The following is a 16,751-nucleotide window of genomic DNA, read 5'->3' on the forward strand; positions in this document are numbered from 1 at the left end:
CGTCCTGATCCAAAACGGATCCATCGTAGCTGAAACCCTCGGCGGAGCCGCCTCTTTCATCTCCAACGTCCTGGACTCCTCCACCATCTCCTGCCATCTCATTTCCAAAGTTTTAACCGACTTCAGATACGACATAACCCACTCCCCGATCGTGTCTCCGGAGAGAAAGACCACATCTTTCGAGAAGGGATGATGAGTTCACGTAATGTCCTAAAGTGATTTTAAGTAATGTCCTAAGTTGTAAGAATAAAAGGAAACAAATTTTTTAGAAGCTATATGAAAGCGACAGGTCAGCGAATTTTTTTTTTTAAGTTATTGTGAGAACGCCACGTGGCAAAGATAGTGTGAATGCATTAAAGCTAATGCTTCTCTTTTAATATATAGGGGATAATTAATTAATATCTCCAAGTATGCGTGATTAAGTTGGATTAGCAGCTTCGTTGTGTTGTAATGTGTTAAAAGTCCACATATGTGTATTTGGAAACGTCCATTTATTTATGTGGTGATTGGAAAAAAGAAATTTGTTGAATCCTAAATCCAGTAATGGAAGTTTAGAATACTTAAACAAGTGTTTAGAAGAGATTAAAGGGGCCAAATGTTTCTTTTATTGAAAAGTAAGCAAAAGACCGAACATAGATACAAAGAAAGAACTCGTCGTCTTAAAGACAAACTCGTTAGCTAAATGATTTCTCTCTCTCTAGTCTCTCGTGGTATGATTTTCTATCCCTTTTCTTCATTGACGGCTCTTCTATTTATACTCTCGGAGATGTGCTTCGCTGATTTCGTAGTTGTTGTGTGTCAGAGAGTTGGTTCGGCCATCATCATTGCAGTATTGCTTATTTGCTTACGTAGGTTTACATCTATCATCGGTGGTCGGTACAGCCTACGTCCTTAGGTATATGTTCCTTGCGTGCGCTGAGGGTTCATCGATTCGGTTGGGCCGTTCATCTGCTTTGGGCTTTTTCCTCTCATGTCTGACTCGCGAGTGGGCCGAAGGCCATCCTCCAACAAATTTGTTCAAAAAAATAACATCCATTTATGTAACTAATGTTGTATTAAATTAATTCCACATAGTTTTTAACCCAAAGCGGATTTAATCCCGCAAAGTGTTGTGTTTCCAATAGAAACTAGATAAATTAATACTCGATAAATTAATGAACATGCTAAATTAATTAAAAAAATTTGGTCCCGAATTGTGCCGGTTCAGAATAAGAGTTAAATCAATAAAATAATAAGATAATATTTTTGAGAAAATTCTATGTACATATATAGTCCCATTAAAATGATAAATTAATAATTTATATAAAGGTTTATATAAGTACAAACAAAATATTATACTATTATTTTTATATTCATAATGAAGTTCATTTCTATTTTTCTGAACACTTCAATATATTTTGATAATATTTAGTAAAATTATATCTATAACTATGATTAAATTCTATGAAACATATTTTGTATACACCAAATAGTATAACAAAAATAATATAAGAGTCGAGTTTCTAAAATTTAATTAATATATATATATATATGTGACAAGATTAACTATTTTCTTATTTTATAAAAATACAGAAATCTATAAACATTTTTTTTAAATAATAACTATATAAATTAATAAAAACTTATAGTGTCAACATTATTAATTTATAGAGTTTTTACAGTATCAAATAAACTAGAGCTAATTACCAAAAAAAAAAGAATTATAATATTAACATATATTGTGATCATCTAATTTACAGTATTTTATCATAACACATTACATTAAATCTGATTATTGACCAAAAACATTGACAAATACATATGGAATTCTGAAATACTACTGAGCCTTGTATATAGAAGTTTTCCAGTATATTCTACTATCATAGTTTAAAACCAAGCTCTGTAACTATTATCGTTGCAGGTTGTTAATTACTGTTGCATACTGAAAGATAAAGAGAGAGGCCAGTTAATTATGTTGTACACTGAGTGTGTATTAGTTTATATAATACGTATCAATAGTAGCAGAACTGTCCATGCATGCAGAATCACATCATATGCAGAACGTTGTCACTATATTTTTAAAATTTCATGAGGACCACAAATTACGAATTCTTTAGAGCATGATTAATGGAGGATTCTTAGGATGGGGTTCTTAGCGGAATATACACTACAAGAAAACAGAGGGATTCTGATGGCCGAAATCGTCAGAAATTCGTCGGAATAGACCGATTCCAACGAATTCCAACGAATTTCCGACGAACCAATTCGTCGGTATCTTTTTGTCGGAAAAAAAGTATTCGTCGGAATTTCGTCAGACCTTCCGACGACTTTCTGACGAATACCGAGAAACGTCATTCTCACGAACTTCCGACGATATTCCGATGCGGACACACGAGACCAGAGTTCATCGGAAAAACTATATACCGACAGAGAACGTTCCTCGGACTATTCCGACGAACGTAGTCCTCGGAAAATACCGACAGACAATGGTTCGTCGGAAAATACAGACGGACAATGGTTCGTCGGAATTTTTCGAGGAATCCTCTCCGTCGGTATTTTCCGACGAACCATAGTCCGTCGGTATATTCCGACGCCCACAATTCGTCGGAAAATATCAATTTTAAAAACGAATTAATTTTGTATTTTTATATATTTTTTATATTAAAAATTAATTAATAAATAAATAAAATCTGAAATTTAAATTTAATAATATTATAGAATTTAAATTCATACAAACCGAAATAGAAAAAAAACATTCAGAAAGTTTAAAATTCATACAAACCGAAATAGAAAAAAAACATTCAGAAAGTTTTAAAAAGCAGAAAAAAGTAAGAACTCGAAGACATCAAACGATCTAGCTTCTGCATTATCTCGGTGTTGAACTTCTTCTGGGATGCCAGCTCAGCAAGGATAGTGGCATTCTCCGAACGGATAGTGGCATTCTCAGAAAGGATAGTGGTGTTCTGCTCCTCCAATGCCCCAATCCGTTCAGCTTTGTCATGTAGCTCCTCGAGAATCATGGGATCGGCATACGGAGCTTGCGAAGAAGATGCCGGATATGAAGAAGCACGGCGGGCCAACCCAACTAAACGGCCTCCTTTCCTTTTAGGAACCGCCTACAAAAATATTTAAAGTTAGTAAATAGGGACAAGTTAGTAATCGAAATTATAAAAAAAAAATATTAATAAAAAAATTACCTTTTCAACCATCTCATTTATTTGCAATAGAGACAAGTTGGTTGAAGCTCCCGTAGAATCGACGTCATCAGAGAGAGGCTGAGATTGAGATGCTATTTCAGCTTCCACCAAATTAATGACACCTTTGATCACGAGGTCCTGAATTTGACATGTCTTCTTGTTAGTGTGAGCCACCTTAATGAGTTGGAGACGATCAACGGGATTACCGTCATTTGCTTCGATCTAAAAAATCGCCATTATTAGCCAAGGAATATATAAAATATTTATTTAAAAAATATAAAGATAAATAATAATAAAAAACTTACAAGTTCATCCTCCTTAGTAGACATAGAGCAAGCGCCGAGGTTGTGCACATACATACCTTTCCCGCCACGATCGCTCTTCCGGTTCTTGGAGTTCCTAGAAGACGTCTCTGTAGTTTCTTCCTTCTCCCAATGAGCTATCAACGACTCTCACACCGTCCCGTTGATGAACCATGGCCTCTTGTTCTTCTGCCAAACCGTCTTCCACGCGTTCATCTGCTTCGTATAAGAGTCCATGGCCTTTTCGTTCAATTTCTTACGGACTGTTTCCGTGAGATCGGAGTGCCAGTTGAACTCTTGCTACAAAACAAACATAATTTAATAAGTAAATATATTTTAAAAAATGTAAATACTTTACAAAATTGAAGAGTTACTACCGCAAACTGACGAAACCACAACTCTCGTTCGTTGGAAGGGATCACGCTCCACTTTGAATATCCAAAACGGAGCATGGAGTACATCATCTGGTTGATGCTCCTGCTAATGCCATTTCTCGACTTGGTGAACCTTTAAGAAAATACAAGTTAGCAAGTTAACTAATGGAAAAAAACATAATGCTACAAATAAAAAAAATACTAACCAAGTGCTATGTCCTCGTCGTGGGTTGGGTTGGAGAACCGGGAGATGCTCTCGACCTGGTTGTTGAACCAATAGTTCAACTGGCATGACCCCTGGATCCTGTTGAGCAGCAGCGGGAGGGGCAGCGGGAGCTGGAGCGGGAGCTGGAGCGGGAGCTGGAGCGGGAGCTGGAGCGGGAGCTGGAGTGGGAATATATGCGGGAACCGAGTTTTGTTCGTGAGACGATCCCGATGCACGGGAACTGCTCACCGAACTACGTCGAAGACGGGCTGCGGGGCGGGGTTCATCCTCGGACCTAAAAAAAAATTAATACATCAAAAATCTTTTCAAATCATTTCTATTTTTAATGCTTTCATTTATATATTTACAAAAGGTTTTATAAACGTTTTAAAAAAAAAACTATTAGACCTTTTATTATACATAGTTTATTACTGGAAACTTATAAAATATATATATATATATATATATGTATACACAATTATAAAAAATTTATAAATGTAGAAAAATGTTGTTAAATATTTTTAAAATTTTTTAAAAATGTTTTATTATCCATAGTTTATTGCTGGAAACTTATAAAAAAATTATTAAAAATTTAGAAAATTCTATTATACATGATTTATATATATGTATATATGTGTATACAAAATTATAAAAAAATTATAAATATAGAAAAATGTTGTTAAATATTTTTAAAAAATTTTAAAAACGTTTTATTATACATAGTTTATTACTGGAAACTTGAAAAATGTTTTTAAAAATCAAAAAACGTTTTAAAAATAGTAAAACGTTTTGAATTTTAACAAAAACAAAAAATAATTCCAAAAAAAACAAAAACAACAATCCTAACTTATATATCCTAAACTATCCATTCAATCCTAAAATTTTCAATCAAACAACCTAAAATCCGAGATCTAACTTCCAAAACCCTAAACAATTGAGATAAAACAATGTTTGGGATGATTCTTACATGATTTGGGGTTTGGGGAAGAGATATGAGGGTGAGAAGAGGATTCGCCGGTGATGGGAGCTCGAGAATGGCCGGAATCGCCGTGAGAGAGAGAGAAATCGCAGAGAGGATTGAGAGAGAGGCGGAAATAACGAAGAAAGAAGAAGAATGGTTATTATATTTAACGTTTCCGACGGACACGGGTTCGTCAGTATTCCGTCGGTATAATTAAATATATACCAATTGGCATTTCGCGAAAATTTTCACGCGGTTTGGTTCTCCCGGGCAAATTGAAATTCCGACGGAATTGGTGTCCGTCAGTATATTCCGACGGAATACTGACGACCTTTTCCGGCGGAATTCCGATGACTTAGTGTTTAGGGTGTTGATTACAAGTTTCTAAATGCAAAATCCAAATCTTTGATAATATATATAGTATTTGCATAAAGATTTAACAATAAAAATGTTTTTATAACACGATTTTACACAACAACATTTTTTGTAGTGTAAGATTAGATGAATATGATTGTATAAGTATATGAGTGTTAAGATGAGATGTTATGAAAACAATGATATGCATACATAAATATTTTAATGAGTTGTTATATTTGAACGGTTGTGATCTAATACTATACTAAACACTTATTATGTGTTATTTTCATAGTTTTGGCATCTAAATTTATAGATTTTCATGTTTGAAATTTTTTAGAAACACATGTCGTCGGTATATTCCGACGAATTACCGACGACATTTCCAAACTTCAATGAAACCCTTGGTCGTCGCTACGTCGTCGGTATGTTGCGAGGGATTTCCGACGGACCAATAAAAAAAAAACTAATCAGAATCTTCTGAATCTTCATCAAACTCCCCAACCTTAGCTTCTGGCTCTGAATGTACAACAGCATCAAGTCCAAACACAGTCAAATTCTCAACGAGTTCAACATTTGCCAAATCTTCAACTGCCTGGGCGTTGCTGGTAGACTCTGGTTGCAATGGTTCATCATCATCAGAAGTTTCATCCACTCGTCCTCTTGGGTTGATTTGCGTTACAGTCACTCATGGATCGTCTCTGTACGTCACCCGAGGGTAACTGATGTAGCACACCTATACAAATCAATTATACAAGTATTAGTAAAATATATAACATTAATTAATTATATTGGTAAAAAATTATGAATAGATTGACATACCTGATCAGCTTGCGAACCAAGAATGAAGGGATCATAATATTGAAGTTTCCGCCGCGAATGAACTGATGTAACACCAAACGCATCAATCTTCACTCCTCTATCTGGGGTGGTGTCATACCAATCACAATAGAATACTACACAACGCAATCCAACAATTCCAGGAAATTGGATTTCCAATATTTCTTTTATGTTGCCGTAGTAGACATCGTCACCGGAAGAAGATGAAACACCAGCATCATATGTTGTCTTAGAATGACCTTTCCTTGTGAATGCATATCCTCGCGTACAAAATTTTGGATATGATTTGACCACATAGTTTGGTTCCTGCACAAATTCGCGTATCCAATCATCGAACACAAGACCTCTGGCCAAACCATCATTCACCTATAAATTAAAAACATATATGATTGAAAAGTTAATTAGTTTATATTAAATTTAAACTACCCATTTGCATAGGGTAATATGATATATGACTCACATAACTACGAAGCCACGTAGCAAATCCGTTATCTCTAAGTTGTTGAAGCTCATCTTCTGTTGCATGCCTGTGAGTCATACGCAACTCCGCCATATATACACTATATACAAAAATATTATCAATATGAAATAAATTTATTGAATATTAATCTAACAATAAATGAATAAATATTTTTACCTCTCATATTGTAGAACATCTTTACAGTTGGTGAGCAAATATGTTTGCAAATGAGCGTGCTCAGTGTCCGTAAGTCTCCGCTTCATGAATTTTTCACTAAGTAGTCCTATTTCCTTGAACATGCTTGGGACAGTAACATGATATGTTGCTCTCTCCCCTCTGTCATCATGCCGAGCAGGTCTTCGGTGTTTTGTATGCACTTCTGGTGGAAAATAATTTTCAGCAAAGATTGCAGTTTCTTCATTGATCACCTGTGCCACTATAGATCCTTCCACCCTGCTTTGATTTTTGACCATCTTCTTCAGATGATGCATATAACGCTCAAAAATATACATCCATCTGTATTGCACAGGACCACCAAGTTCCAATTCTCTTGCGAGATGAATAGCAAGATGTTCCATTACATCAAAGAATGATGGAGGAAATATCTTCTCAAGGTTGCACATGCTGACTGGTGCGTTTGTCTTCAAATTATTAATACCCTCTACAGTCACTACTCTGCTGCATAAGTCGCGGAAGAAAACACTTATCCCTACATAGATAAAAGACATAATTTTCATAAGTATTAAGTTTATATAAGCATAATTGTTAAATATAAAAATAAATTAAATTGTAAAAATATAAGATACCTGCAATTGCTTCATGAACATTACGTGCCAATAATTCTGAAAAAGCAAACGGAAGGAGGCGCTGCATAATTACATGACAATCATGACTCTTCAAGCCAGTAAACTTTCCTTCGCTTCTATCAACGCAGTTCCCCAAATTTGATGCATATCCGTCAGAAAATTTCACTTTATCTGTAATCCAATCAAAGAACTCTTCTTTTCTAGCACCATCCAGCCGATAAATGGGAAAATGGGCCGTACCGTTCTCATCAACGTGAAGTTCAGAACGATCACAGATATGGACTAAATTCAACATTGACTTCAAATTATCCTTCGTTTTGCCTTGGATGTTAAGGACTGTGTTCATCAGATTGTCGAAGAAGTTCTTCTCAATATGCATGACATCTAAAGTATGCCGCAATAGATGACTCTCCCAATATGGCAGATCCCAGAAAATACTCTTTTTGTGCCAGTTATGTAGCTCTCCAACCGCACTGACTCGAATGTTTTCATGTCCACCTACATCTGGCGTCCTTTCTGCATCAAAATACCTAAACTGCTTCAACAAATCTTTCCCACTAACTTCCTCAGGTGGACCATCAAACACCTGCTTGTTCTTCGTAAACGAAGTCTTACTCATGCGGTATGGATGATCAGGTGGTAGAAATCGTCTGTGACAATCAAACCAACACGTTTTCTTTCCGTTCTTTAGTTGGAAAGCATATGTGTCATCTTGACAATATGGACATGATAGCCTCCCATGTGTTGTCCATCCAGATAACATACCATATGCTGGAAAGTCACTTATTGTCCACATAAGTACTGTCCGCATCTGAAAGTTTTCTTTGCACGAAACATCGTATGTCTCAAAACCATGCGCCCATAGTTGTTGCAACTCATATATCAGTGGTTGAAGAAACACATCTAGTGATCTTTGGTTCTTCCCCTTTATAATGATCATGTACCATCTGCTCAGTACCTACACCATAATCTATATCCGTTCTAGATTCTTCTAACCTAATATCAGGCTGAATTTCACTAACAGGCTGAGGTTCGCTAGTACTACCATATTCATAACTAGTTTCCCCATGAAGGTACCAAACTTTATAATTACGTGAAAACCCTTTCATATACAAATGAGTCCAAACATCAAATTCTTTTATAACCTTATTATTATTGCAAGTAGAGCAGAGACATCTTAACATACCACTTTTTGCTTCCGGTTGCTGTTGAACAAGCCTCATGAATTCTCCAATCCCTTGAACGTATTCTTTCGTAAGAAAATTGGTGTTGGGATTCAAATGAGGTTTATCCATCCACGAACGATAATAAACTCCTGAAAACATGATTTTCACGGAATTGTTATGACTAAAGAGAATGAAGTGTGAATGAGTTGAATGAGGAAGGGTTGTATTTATAGAAAATTGCTTACGGCCATCCGACGACTTTTCGACGAAATTCCGACGGATGTAAAGCAGTCCGTCGGAATACCGTCGGTATTTTCCAATCTCAAACGGCTATACAACGGTCATATATATTTGTCGGCAACGGTCACATGGTTTGTCGGAAATTCGTCAGAAAATTCCGACGGAATACCGACGACGGTAACAGTTATATCTGTTAATCGGAATGTCGTCGGAAGTTCGTCGGTATATTCCGACGAGTTTCTGACGACTACAATGGTTACATGTTTTATCGTAATGTCGTCGAAAAGTCGTCGGAAAATTCCGACGAGCCATGTTACGTCGGAATTCAGTCGGAAATGGCCGACGGAATTCCGACGACTTCAAATTTTTGGTTTTCGTCGGAAATTGGTTGGAAATCCGTCACAAACGTCCGACGACATTGAATTCCGTCGGAACCTCCGTTGGAATTCGGCGTGTTTTCTTGTAGTGATAAGAAACTGTCTCTTAACTTTTAACTAAAAAAGCTAAGAACCGGCTCTTGAATATCTTATTTAAGAGCCGGTTCTTAGCTTTTTTAGTTAAAAATTAAGAGACGGCTTTTTATATTCCGCTAAGAACCCCACCTTAATAATCCCCCATTAATCATGCTCTTACGTATGGTCCTCCGCACGAGTCATAAATGATATTGCGGTAACTGTTGACTCTTACAGTCTTACATGTCTCTTTTTTTTATTATTATCACGATGAGATACAAAGATAAATTTTACGAATCTTACGAATCAGCGAAAGCCGAGTTGCGAATGTCAATCCACCGTGGCACACACGTGTTAACATATGAGAAAACACGCTTTCTTGTTCGAATTTGTTTTGCCAAGAAGTCTGCTTGGGTGTTACTGGATCTTTCCTTATAAACCACTTGTCTATCTTGATAGTACGCCCGTAAAGTTTTAAACTCATTAAGTTCAGCTGTAAAAACTGGCTAGTCTTGGTGTAGCGATCATTTTGACTAACTCTTACCTGTCTCATTCAATGCGAATTATATATGGTCTTATTTGATACTTCTAGAACGATAAACGATGATGTTGATAGACTGATAATGGGTGACAAAGAAACTGATATAATGATGGTCGGAAAATGATCATATGATCTCTCTTTTTTTGGTCTAAGATCATATATTGCTCACCAGAGTTTAGCTACTAATCTACTAGCTAATAATTGTTATACGGTGCTGTAAATGATGATGAGTCAGAGTCTTGGTCATGTTGTTAAATTTTTATTCGATGATAACGATTATAAAATGATGATCAGTCTTCGTCATGTTGTTGTTATTGCGAGAACGATATTTGGTTGTTATTACCAAATCAACTACTACGGCTAAAAAGAAAAATAATACTATGTCTAGTTATGTGTGATTTGATTTCACAAATTTATGCTGAATTTTTCTATGTTATAACTTTAAGTAAGAAACTGACCTTTAAAGTAAAGTTTGTACGTATATAATTTTTTTTTCAATACTTGATAAAACATTACATCATCATATAATCTCTAATTTTATTACATATGATGATTAACTATCTGTAACATATGCGATACTGACAAATAACTCTACGGATAAAGATTCCATAATAAAGTTTTTCCTGAAACACTTAGATCGACAGACAATTCTGCGTGTATGAAATTCTCGATGGACAGGTTCTCTCCGTAACAGACGTCCACAACGAACGACTTTGCCTATAGTATTCTGAAACCCTCTATAAACTTCACATCATATAATCTGCAAGAAATTGCATAGTCTGAGAATCAAATTCCAGACCTGGGTATAGAAACTTTTAAACATTAACCAAAAAGTAGGCTATGGTGTTTCCACCGAGTACAATAAAGTGGAGATTCAAGAAAACGAACATAGTTATTAACCGAATTGAAAAATGGCTGTTTAACTTTTGATGTAAAAGCATTTAATGGACTTGAAAATGGGAAGAAGGAGATAATTTATTAGAACAGAAAAGAGTATTTTCCTAAAGCCCAATCGGAATTTTCTTTTACAAACTTTTAAACCGGGCTCATCAGCCCATGTTCAAGTTAACAGATAAATCAAAAGAGTGGAAACTCAAGAGTAGGACTGCAAAAAATCTGGAACCAAAGATCCAAATCAGAAATTCAACAAAAAAACATCTGAAAACATCCTTATCGTCTTCTCTCCCAAGCCCACAAATCGAGGCAACCGCTTCATCCATGGATTCCGACGTCGGCAGTTCCTTAGCTCTCCGGCGTCACCGTCCCTTCTCTCCGTTTCTCTATCTTAGCTCTCCCTTTGTCCCTTTTATAGATTTGCTCCAAGTTTGTCTCTTGTTCTTAGGTTTCTTAAGTTCTTCTTTTGTTCATGGTTGTGCAAGCTGTCATTACTGCCATATCCAAACCTGTTGGCTCTTGTTTCTCACTTGTAGTCCAGCTCCGTCCGTCACAGCTGCACTGGTACCAGATCTGACTTTTGAGGGTTGCGTTTGTATTGCATTATCTCGTTCTCCAAAGACCGCCGTACTGTCAGATCTGTTCTTCTCTTCGTCCTCGTGGGCGAAGATCTTTCTCCCTATGGGGAAGACATGTTCTAATTTATCTTGTTGTGAACGAAGCTTCTGTGTTGGTGTTTTCTGATGTTCATTCGCCAGATCTACAAGCCTTGGTTGCTCTGAGCTCTACTCCGCATCCTCCGAAGCGAATCGACTCTTGTCAGAAGACCCAAAGACCAATCACCTTTCAACGCCATTACCGTTCACAGTTGCTAAGCCCGATGCTTGCTCTCCTTTCCATAGCAAGACAGATTCAGGTGACAAAAGGCTTAACTTTGGTTTCATCGATACTCTTTGGCTCCGATACGGTAATATTGGTGTCCAGAGTCTTTTGTTGGGCACAGCTTCCGCCATTCCGCCAAATCTCGTCAAGCGTTTTTATTGTTACGCCGGTGTAAAGGTGGCTCGTGCTTCATCGTCAAATTCACTCTCCACCGTCAATTATTCAGTGAGGCACTATATCCAAGCGCTTTAGTTCATATGTCTTGAGCTTGTCAACCGAAGCTTGCTAGTTTGAGCTCAAGTCAATGCTCAGTATCATCTTCTAACTTGAGACTTCTAAAGCTTCAATCAAGCAGTCTTATAAATTTATCTTTTGTGGGTAAGTTTATTAAAACTTCCTCTTGACAGGGCCGAGAGAGATCGTCATCCCCTTCCTCCTTCTCACAGGAGAGAATCTTTCCACCACAGTCCCTCCTGTTAAGAGGTGATCTTCTTCCAGTGTTGAAAATCCGGAAAATTTACCTTTATCCTAGCCGTTTGCTATCTTATGTGAAGGTCCGCTTGGGACCGGTAGATGCAACGATCCTCATCGGATTAAGAGTCGAGGTTTTGGGATAGTGTTGTGACGTCACATGTTACTGTGACTAATCGTTCGTTATTTGCAGAGTTTGAAGTGCGGTATCAGTCTCTTATAGATCGGATCTCAAGTGGCAACTTTGATATCTTGCATAACGCCTTATCAAACTTTCACAAGTTTGTGTCTGTATCCTTGTTCTATGTTGGTTTATATGCTTGGAAGTTAGCCTGTTGGCTTGCACATCGTGTCTTGTACGATGATGCTTTTAATCTTGTAATCACTTAAACTATGAATGAAGAATTTGGTGCACAAAAAAAAGATCCAAATCAGAACAAAACCAAAATATCTGAAACCAGAACGGGAGTAATATCTTTACATACTAAATGGTTCTTATATTTCTATATTAGGAATAACTGAATCGAAGCGGAACCGAATGGATACTCGAATATATAAAGATATTAATTATATATACATATAACATAACTAAATATATATATATATATATATATATTTAAATTTAAAATTTTATTAAAAGTATTCAAATTTTTTGAAAAACTAAATTATTATAAAGTATCTGAAAGTATCCGAATGTTTTTATCCAAAATAATTCGAAATATTCGAGATTTTATCTAAATCATCAAAGTTATTTGATATTTTACCCAAATTAAAATACCCTATTTAACTCAAATTACCTAAATGGGAACAAAACAATTTCCAGGTCTTTCATGTTCCTATCAGATACTCGAGATACCCAAACCAATCTGAGCTAGTGCCCGAAATGTCCATACTTATTTAAGAGAGAAAGGAAAAGGGAAAGTACATTATTTGAGGTGTAATTTAAATTCAAAGTAATTGTTAATACTGGATAATGCCCTACATATTATGATCTAATAATGCTTGATCTTTTAAGTCCTAAGCCCTATAAACTTGCAAGTTGCCACACGACTGCCTAATATTCCTCCCTAAACATGATTAATACCTATAGGTGCAACCATGATTAAAAATATATATATGTATAACTTGTCTTTAAGTCAAACCTATCTATGATTAGGAATTTACTCTATGGAATAACTCAATTGCTAATCAATAGAACATAATAATCGTTATGCAACTCTAACTTTTTATCAGTTTTGCAACCAATAAAAATATGTTTTTCTAACCACTGAAATTAAAATTCAGACACCATCTAGAGGAAACAGCTTCTTTTTCTTTAGGTGTCTAGAATCTTAATTTGGTAAAACCATAATTTATCATTATATGAGTTAATCCTATATAATTGAATAAATGGCCCGGGGGGCGGGTGGAGGGAGAAAATAATCAAACTCGTGTAACAGTTGGATCATAAAGTATATGTTTTGGTTAATTATGTAATAATCATGTGATTAGCTTAACTGGCTTTTACATAATAATTTAGTTGACGGTGTTTCTTGGAACAACCCTAATGGAATGTTTATATATATTCACAGATTTTTACCTGTTGCGGATATCTTTGGAACAACGATTAATTATTGTTTTTGTTAGATTTCCATATATATAAATATATATTGTATTCTCAGTTAACCCTTAAAGTTTTGATTTAAACCACAAGCTCTATAAAGCATAAGTTACTCTTCAATCTTCCTTGCTCCATTAATCACCGCCATCAACAAATTTCTTACTCTTTTTAACTAAGTTATGGTAGAGTTAGAGTTAGTCGCCTTCAAATTAAAATTTTGATATATATATATATATATATAACAACCCAAAATTATTAATTTAAGATCGATGCTTATAACTAATTGGATAATCATCCATTCATGAGAGGCTGATTAATAACAACCAATCGCTGTTGAGCATGGACCAATCTACTAGAAAAAAATTAATTTCCATGTATAATAAACCCAATCAATTAGCAAAACATGTCTAATTCTTTTGTTGAACATTATTAAACTAATAGTGTAACGATTAAACATTGGTTTATAGTTCGCCAGCTAATGTCTGGTAAATGCGAACATGGTCTTGTTCATATTAATGCTAATGCTATTGTATTTACATGTTTTTAATGCTCCATAGTTTTTAAAAACTCGGCAAACTATATACGACTAAAATTTCAAATATTCCTCTTTAATAAGGTTCGAACTCTCGATTATGATATTGTATTTGTTTCAACTTAAATTTACTATTCTATTATAGTATAACATTATTGAATAAATCATAAATTATACTTAAGAAACTGTACTTTATGTCTATGATAATTTAAATCGACCAACTACAAGTGTTGTTTATTTTGCTTAAAACGACAGGTTGTTGCAAATTTGCTACACATTAATACATTATACCGATATGTAGAGATAATACAATTAACATTATTTGTCAACCTATTACGCTCGATAGTGGGTTTATAAATTATAACCAGTCATTGGAGTTAGAAGTATCATCAATATAGACTAGTTAATATTTTATAAAACAATAATCATGCAGGTGGAACCAAAATAACTAGTAAACTATAAGATCACTATTTGTCATAATACCCCCAATTAAGCTCAAACAAGTATAATGTATCCAACCATGTCGAATTTTAGAATTTATTTTAAAAATAAGAATTTAGAAAAGTTACTTTCAGATTCTAACTGAGTAGGACTTGGCTCAATAGCTGTGTGGGACACATGGACGAAGAATCCCACCGTCAATTACGTGTTTCATAAATTCATTTACAACGCTTATTCTCCAATCATATGCGTCGGTCCTCCCCCCAAATAAATTATAAAATGGTAATTAATATGTTAGTCTCAGGCTTCGAATGCTTTAATCCGTTCGCACCGCACCGCAGTTAACAATAACAAAAATCTTTACATATACGATATATCTATACGTTTTTATAACGGTTAGAATCGCACCGCAGTTGAACCGCTTGTCCCGTACCGTTCAATCCGATGTTACCATTCAGTGCCTCAATTGATTAATGTTTTTTGGGTTCTTGACAATTTGAGCAACATTTACAAGTCAGTGGAATCTTGTTTTAGGGGAAACAAAACTGAAAATGCTACAGTTACTACCGTGCTCTATCTGAAATGGCAAACTTAGTAAAAACATAACTGTTGTCCCCAGAAAAACATAACAAATTCGTTACAAATTATATCCAGATAGTAGGGAACATTTTTGAATTTGGGCACATTGCTTCCACTAAATCATTGATAAATGATACATGAACCATACTCATATGGCATGTTACTGAGTTTACCTTCGTAATGTCAGCAGATATTATTAAGGTGTTGGTGTTCTACTAGTATGCAAAGCAGTGTTTTGAAACTCGAACTGAACTCTGCCGTCGAACAAGTAAACCCGATGATCCGATATGTAATCTGGTTTGGGTTTAAAAAAATAGAATTATTTAAAAACCTGATAAAATCCGCATATGGATTTTTTAGTCTTATATTTTCAATTAAAACAAAATTAATTAATTTATTTATTAACCTGCAGTTCGTCTGCGGTCAATCCAATAACTCATTTATCCGAGAATTTGTTTGGTTTAAACATTCGAGTCGGGTTTAAAAACGTTGATGCAAATAAGTTAGCACTTTTTTTATTGGGTTCAAACAACTTGTATTACAAAATATTAATTTATATCTGAATTTCTAGAGATTGAGTTCGAATCTGTGAAATAAAAGTATTATAACTCTTAACTCCAAAACTTCTATGATAATGAAAAATGTTATACTATATTAATTCTTGAGAAATTAGGCCCAATATACCTAGAAAAATCCATAATTAGGTAAATACCCTAAACACTATTGATATTTCGTATCCCCAATATTGTCCATGTTTTTGCCCGTGCCCTTGGCTATGCCCCTGCCCAAATTTCTTCCTTCTCCCTCTCGTATCTCCCTAAAATCTCTTACCAAATAATAATATTATTTTTCTCTTTCATCTTTCCTAATCCTTTATCAAAATATTTTTTTAGTAATATAATTTTCTTCTCTTTTTTCTTTCTACCGTTTTGGATCCAATAAAATTATCTCATCGACAAATTCATCTAGAATAGCCTCTTTGTCAGTTTTTTCCAATGTTGACCATGATTTTAAAGGTTCCAAGCGAGTCCATGGCACATACATGAGAGATCTCTTCAATTCACATGTTGACGCATACATGTTGGTAAAAGCACATGGCCGTATGGATGGACCGTAAAATCAAGAATGAGTTGGTTCTTCCTGAAATTATTGACGACGACATGAATTTCACATTTCAATTGCGATTACCCTTGTCGCTATATAATATGTTTTGCTAATTTTTCGATTAAGACTTGTCAGTAGATACACGTTGGGATAATTGTTACCAACCGATGGTCCATATAATTTAAAAATTATCCGACCGATGTTACAAAATAGGTGTGGTTATATATATGATTTGTAAACTTTTACATAATATATTTTCATTGGCTGATACATGTTTCTTTAACTTAGTTATATGATTTGTAAACTTTTACATAATATATTTTCATTAGCTGATACATGTTTCTTTAACTGTTACAAAAAATGTTGACGCT

Source organism: Brassica napus, unplaced genomic scaffold (assembly GCF_020379485.1).
Source record: "Brassica napus cultivar Da-Ae unplaced genomic scaffold, Da-Ae ScsIHWf_2632;HRSCAF=3384, whole genome shotgun sequence".
NCBI lineage: Eukaryota > Viridiplantae > Streptophyta > Magnoliopsida > Brassicales > Brassicaceae > Brassica > Brassica napus.